At 36.4% G+C, this 6,574-nt stretch overlaps 1 pseudogene; it reads right to left on the reverse strand.

Moving 5' to 3' along the window:
* Positions 1–2,545: 2,545 nt before the first annotated feature.
* Positions 2,546–3,472, reverse strand: LOC101547162 (cyclin-G1-like; annotated as a pseudogene).
* Positions 3,473–6,574: the final 3,102 nt, after the last annotated feature.

A 6,574-nucleotide genomic window follows, 5' to 3' on the forward strand; every position in this document is an offset into this window, starting at 1 on the left:
TTCAAGTGTGTTTAATCTTTCAAGGATTGTCTTAGCTTAGAGAACATTAGATAATACTGTTGTTCTGAAGTCTTCCCTAGGTAACATGTAAAGTTTCCTGTTAGTGAGAATTTATGTAAACTCTGTCCCCATCTGTTAAAGTGACTGGATCTCTTCATATTTTCATTTTCCATGTCTTTTAGTAAATAAAAGTGTACCTCCAAATTCTAGGTAGTCTGAGCAATGTTTTTTTGCTTTTGTTTGTAATATCAGACTAGTTTCTTTGAGTCTATTGTTGCCTGGTGGACACTGATTTTGTGAGGATCTCTCAGCAGGACAGGCAGGGAAAGAGCTAAGGTCCCTTGCTCAAACCATGTAGGACTGAGGGGCTGGCTAAGGACCAGATAGTCCTTGTATTTTCACAATAGTGGGCAGGGAGTGTGTGAGGAGTGTTGGGTAGAGCTGGCGCTAACTAGCCCGTGGCAGGATATGGGTTATAGAGCAACAGGAACATCCAGGTTTACTGCTGTTGGGAAGCAGAGCATGGAATGGCTTTGTTTTCTACATATAACATGAAAGACATCATCCAGTATTCATGGTTACTGTGTGACTGAATTCACTTGACATGTTTTTTCCATGTGGTCATGAAAATGCATGATTTCATCTTTTCTCAAAGATGAGTAGTATCACATAGTGCATATATTCCATAATTTCTCTCCATATATTCATTTGTTCAAGGGTACTTTGGTGTTTTTAGATATTGCCTGTGTAAATAGCACTGCAATAACAGTGAGAATGCATGTAACTTTTCGAACTAATGTCTTTGTGTCTATAAAGTAAAGAACAAGCAATAGAATTATTGGACTATATAATAGTTCTATATTAATTAATTTATTAAGTAAGTAAGTAATTTTGGTTTGGGGGCCACACCTGGATGTGATGAGAGCTCACTTTTGGTTCAGCACTCAGGTGTTACTCCTGGCAGTGCTTGGGGGACCATAAAGGATGCTGGATACAAACCCAGGTTGTCCATGTATATAGCAAACACCCTATCTGTGCTACTATCTCTTCAACCCCATGTATATTTACTTTTTTGGTAAGATTACACACTGTTTTATGGAAGTTGAATCTTGTTATAACCCCACCAACACTGAATGAGGGTTTTGTTCACCATATCCCGCCAGCACTGAAGTTTTCCAGACTTTTTGATGAAGACCATTCTTAATGGTTTCGGAGTGTTATTTCATAATCAGTTTGATATACAGTACTCTCATATTCTGTGACAATAAATATGTTTTTACATTCAAGTTGACCAAATGTATGTCTTCTCTGGGGGAGGTTGTGTTCAGCTCCTCCTACCATTGTTTTCTAGTGATTGACTTTTGTGAGTACTTCTTTTTTGCATTTCAATGTTGAAAGGTAGATCCTTAGTACCAAAACAGAATGATAGTTGGTTGGGTTACTGTTGCCAACTCAAAATTAATACTAATGTAGTACAAATATTAAAATATGTGAACCTTTTTTGAAAGCTGAAAAGTCATCCACAAAACATGGTTTTACAATAGTTGTAAGCTATACTGTGGTTTGTTGCTTTTTGTTTTTTTCTTCTAGATGCATATTATACATGATATGATGTCAAAACTGGTTACAGCCATCTTACATGGCAATACGTGGCAGTGAGTAACAATGCTTATAACACTGTTGATCTCCTTATATCCAATGACCTAATAGAATACTACCTCAGTAACCCTATAACTAGGAAAACTCTATTATCTTAAAACAATTGTGGCACCACAGGGTAAAGTAGTGAAATTATATATCTTCCTTTTAAGCAGAATTCCAAATGCAAAGCAATGGCTGAATTATATAAAAAAAAACTTTAGCAAAAACTTGAGTGTTATTAATCAGGATGTTTTCAGAGTGATGTTTACTCCTTTGTTTTTGAGTTACAAACACAAAAAAGTTTCTCAAAAGGACTACTTTGAAGCAGTATCTTTTATATAAAACATTTTCATGATATACACATCACCTGTTTACTAAGGAAAAAAAATTAAAGGTTTTTTATGCCAAAACGACAAGTCTACAGTCTTGTTTTTACATAAAATGCCTTCAAATTTAAATGTAATTCTGATGTAGCTCCACACCTGTAGATTATCTTAACTTTATAGATGCCAAGAAACCATTTACAAACCTATAATAGTTACCATTGTTATGTCTTAAAAGTGCATGTGTGAAAATTTGTTTTTTAGTAACCTCAATTTAACATTCGAATTAAAACAGATTACCATTTTAAATAGCACTATCATATACTATATTGACTCTATATAAAAAGTTGCATCAGTATGAGAATAAAGACTCAGTTTACTTTCCCAACCCTGTCATGTCATTGGTACTTCACATTTATGCTCTTTGCTTTCATTTATATGCCTCATAAATTAATTCAAACCTAAGAATAATATCAATATAAGGTGATATAATTAGGCAGTTTTCCCAAATCTGAGAACATTCCATTGAATTTGCTTGTGATGTTTTGAGGCTTCACAGATTACATTCATTATAACATATTTCATAGTTCAAGATTGTAGAGAAAGACTTCTGAGATTTTGTTGTGGTAATAATCCAATAAAGGGCTCAATTCCAGGATTGTTGGAAGGTGGGTTGTTCTGTAGAAACTATTCTTCAATTACTGTATGGTGTGCACAGAAACAATCCATTTCAACTTCTGAACATTTGGCTTGGAACATTTGTTTGAAGAAATACTTAGAGAAAAGCTCTTTTTTTTTTTTACCAGAATGTCAAATCTCTGCCATTTGTCTTGGAATGTTTCTGAAGACATTCAATGCCTTCTGTTAACTCTACAGACTTCTGTGCTTGGATCTCCAAAGCAGTGATAGAAAATGCCAATATAAAAGGCTTTGCTTTAGAAAATATCATCCTGCATTGGCATGGGCTTGTGCTTCTAGTCTTTCAAAATTGAACGTGCTTTCCTTTGAAATGACAAGTTTTCTTGACGGAATGGATAGTAGAGCTGCAATAATTGAAAGGCGAAAATTGCCCTGACTTTCCAACATACCTCCAATGAATCTTTGTCATATCCACCAACTCTGAAACTGTGAACCTATGTTGACTTATTCGGACGAAGTCACCTGCCGATGGGACATTCCTTTCCTCTTTGAATGGTTTTACAGCCAAAGAGAAGCAGCTCACCCCAACTCACCTGAGGTGCTTGAGTTATCCCTTCATTCTGAACAGAATCTGTCCAGCAGATTCCCAGCGAGAGAAAAGGTCTCCATGTCAAGGCCAAAGAATTGAGCTAGTGGCGTTCTTTGACTCCGAAGTTCACTAATGTGGCCATCCAGAGGCCATTGTCGTGAGCACATTCAATGAGTCTCAAACTGCAGATCTTTGTCTGACATTACCACTCCTGCTCCAATAGGATGTCCTGGCACTGGAGCAGTTTCTGAGAGTCAGTGACCATCAGTACCTCCATCATCTTGATCATCTTTTTGGCAAATGAGGTTTCTCCCTGGTAACCACCTTCCGTGGGCCTGCTCTTCCTTCACCCCCATACGGTATCAGGTCTGAGAGCCCTAATGCAGCTGCGAAAGGCCTAGTAGGCGTGAGGAGAGAGGCTCAGGGGCCGTGTCACAATAGTGGGTGGGGAGGTGTCCTCACAGTTTCCGTCACATCAAGGCCCCACCAGGGTCATCTTGGAGCTGTGTGAGTACTTTTTATATACTTTTTATACCGTGCGAGTACTATATATATAAAGTATAAAATATGACATATATGAAGTATAAAGTATAAAATTTATACAAAAGTATAAAATTCTTTTGTCAGGTGTATGGTGTGTGAATAGTTCTCTTTTTCAGTTAGAATGTCTTGTTTTTTTAAAATTATTAGTTTTCTTTTAATAAATCACCATGAGGTACGGTTACAGACTTACAAACTTTCATGATAGCGTTTCAGTCAAACAGTGTTCAAGTACCCATCCCTCCACCAGTTCCCATTCTCCACCACCAATGTTCCCAGTATCCCTCCTCTCAAAATAAAAAAAAAACAATTGGACACATGTTGGTGTGGATTCAGGGAGAAAGGGACTCTTCACTGCTGGTGGGAATGCCGACTGGTCCAGTCTTTTTGGAAAACAATATGGACGTTTCTCAAAAAACTAGAAACAGAGCTCCCATTTGACCCAGCAATACCACTTTTGGGAATATATCTCAGAGATGCACAAAAGTACAGTAGAAATGACATCTGTCTTGTTTTAGCCAAAGTTTCCTTTGCTGTGCGGACACTTTTTACGTTTACAAAGTTCCATCTGTGTTTTTTTTTAATTGAGTTGAATCATTCATGTAACCTCTGAAGTCAATATCAAGAAATACTCTGCCTATATTCTCTTCCACGTATTTTTATGTATTATATTTAACATCAAAGTCTATAATCTACTTTGAACTAACATTTAGTATGGTGTGAAATGAGCAAAATTTATTCAATCATTGCCAGTTTTGCCAGCACCATTTATTGATGGGCATTTCCTTTCTGCACTTAGTGCTCTCATCTCTTTTATAATAAAATCATTTTATATATATGATTGCTTACTTCTGGACTCTCAAATTTATTCACTTATCCTGAGTATCCTTTTAAATTTCAAAATCATAAAGTTTTTTAGTATTATGACTTTGTACACTATTTTATTTTAATTTGTTTTTGGGGGGGCTTGAGGGGTCACACCCAGTGATGATCAGGTATGACTCCTATGTCTGCACTCCAGGATCACTCCTGGCAAAGCTTGATTGATCATACAGGGTGCTGGGCATTGAACCTGTGCTGGCCACATGCAAAGCAAACACCATCCGATCTGTACTATCCCTCGAGCCACTTTGGTAATATGTTTTAAAGTCAGAGAAGGACATGCCTCTGAATCATTATTTTGCTTCTCCTGCTTTGCATCATTTATTTGGGCGATTTTTACAGTTGCAGACAAATTTTGAAAAATTCCATTAGAATTTTGAGTATGGTTGCATTGAATATGTATAATTCTCTGTGTGAGATAGTTGAACACTACTAGTTATTACAATCTATGGAAAAACTGGAATATTGCTCCATTTTCTTAGTTTCATTTTATAGTGACTTACAGATTTTGATGTGAAGTCTTAACGTTACTCTTTATTAGGTTGATACCTGTTTTTTTTTTAGAGTGGTGGGTGGTGAGGTTTAAGAATTTTTTATTTATAAATTATTGTTTAAATGTAGATATGCATAGGTTTTTGTTTTGTTTTTGGTGCCATATCTGGCTGTGCTGAGAACTTACTCCTGTCTCAGCACTCAGGGATCACTCCGGCGGGCTTGGGGGAGCTTATGGGAAGACAGGGACCAAACAGGGAAGGCAAGCACACTATCATTTCTGCTACTACTCTGTCCCTGTGATAGATATTTATGTATTGACTTTTTAGCATGTTATTTTATTATACTATAGTTTTTATAAAAGTTTTTGTGAAACCTCAGGCTTTGTATTTATATTAGCTTATACATATACAAATAGTGATACTTTATGTTAGCATACATATTGATAAATAGTGTTAGTTTAAATACCAGTGTAAATCAGTTTAATTTAGTGTTTTAAAGATATGCTATGGCTAAAATTTCCAATAGTATGATAAAGAATACTGGTGAGAATTAATATCCATGTCTTTTGCTGATCATGGAGAAAGGTTTTTATTTTTATGTCTTCACTGTTGAGTATGATAAGTTTTGGTTCACCTACATGGCCTTTACTATATTGAGGTAAATTTCTTCTATCCTCTATTTTGTTGAGAGATTTAAAAAAATCTCAAATTGTTGAATTCTTTCAAAATTTTCTCTGCAGTGATTGGAATGATTATTTGATTGTGGCATGTATGTGTGTGTGTGTGTGTGTGATGGCACTTGAACTCAGGCTTTCATACATGCAAGTAAATTGCACTGCTACAGCCCTTAATCATATAGTTTTTATTTTTTTTGTTGATTTGGTATAACAGATTAATTGATTTCTATATCTTAAACTACTTTTGCATCGTTGGAATAAATCCCACTTGCTCATATTTTATGTTCCTTTTAAAAAAATTTTATTAAATCACTGTGAGATAGTTACAAGCTTTCATGTTTGGGTTACAATCACACAATTATCAAACACCCATGCCTCACCTGTGCACATTCCCCACTACCCATATCACCGGTACACCACCCCTTTCCCACCCTCCCCCTGCCTCCATGGCAGAAAATATTCCCTACACTCTCTATACTTTTGGGCATTATGTCTTCCAACACAGACCCTAAGAGGTCATCATGTTTGGTCCATGATCTATTTCGGCACACATCTCCCATCCAGACCGATTCCTCCAGCCATCACTTTCTTAGTGATCCCTACTCTATTCCATCTGCCTTCTCCCCTCCGCTCATAAAGCAGTTTTCCAGCTATGGGGCAACCCTCCTGGCCCATGTATCTACTGTCTTTGGGTGTCAGCCTCATGTTATGTTATTCTATACTCCACAAGTCAGTGCAGTTTTATGTTCTTTTTAATGTATAGATAGGCTTACTTGACTAAGATTTTGT

This window comes from Sorex araneus, chromosome X (assembly GCF_027595985.1).
Source record: "Sorex araneus isolate mSorAra2 chromosome X, mSorAra2.pri, whole genome shotgun sequence".
Classification (NCBI taxonomy): domain Eukaryota; kingdom Metazoa; phylum Chordata; class Mammalia; order Eulipotyphla; family Soricidae; genus Sorex; species Sorex araneus.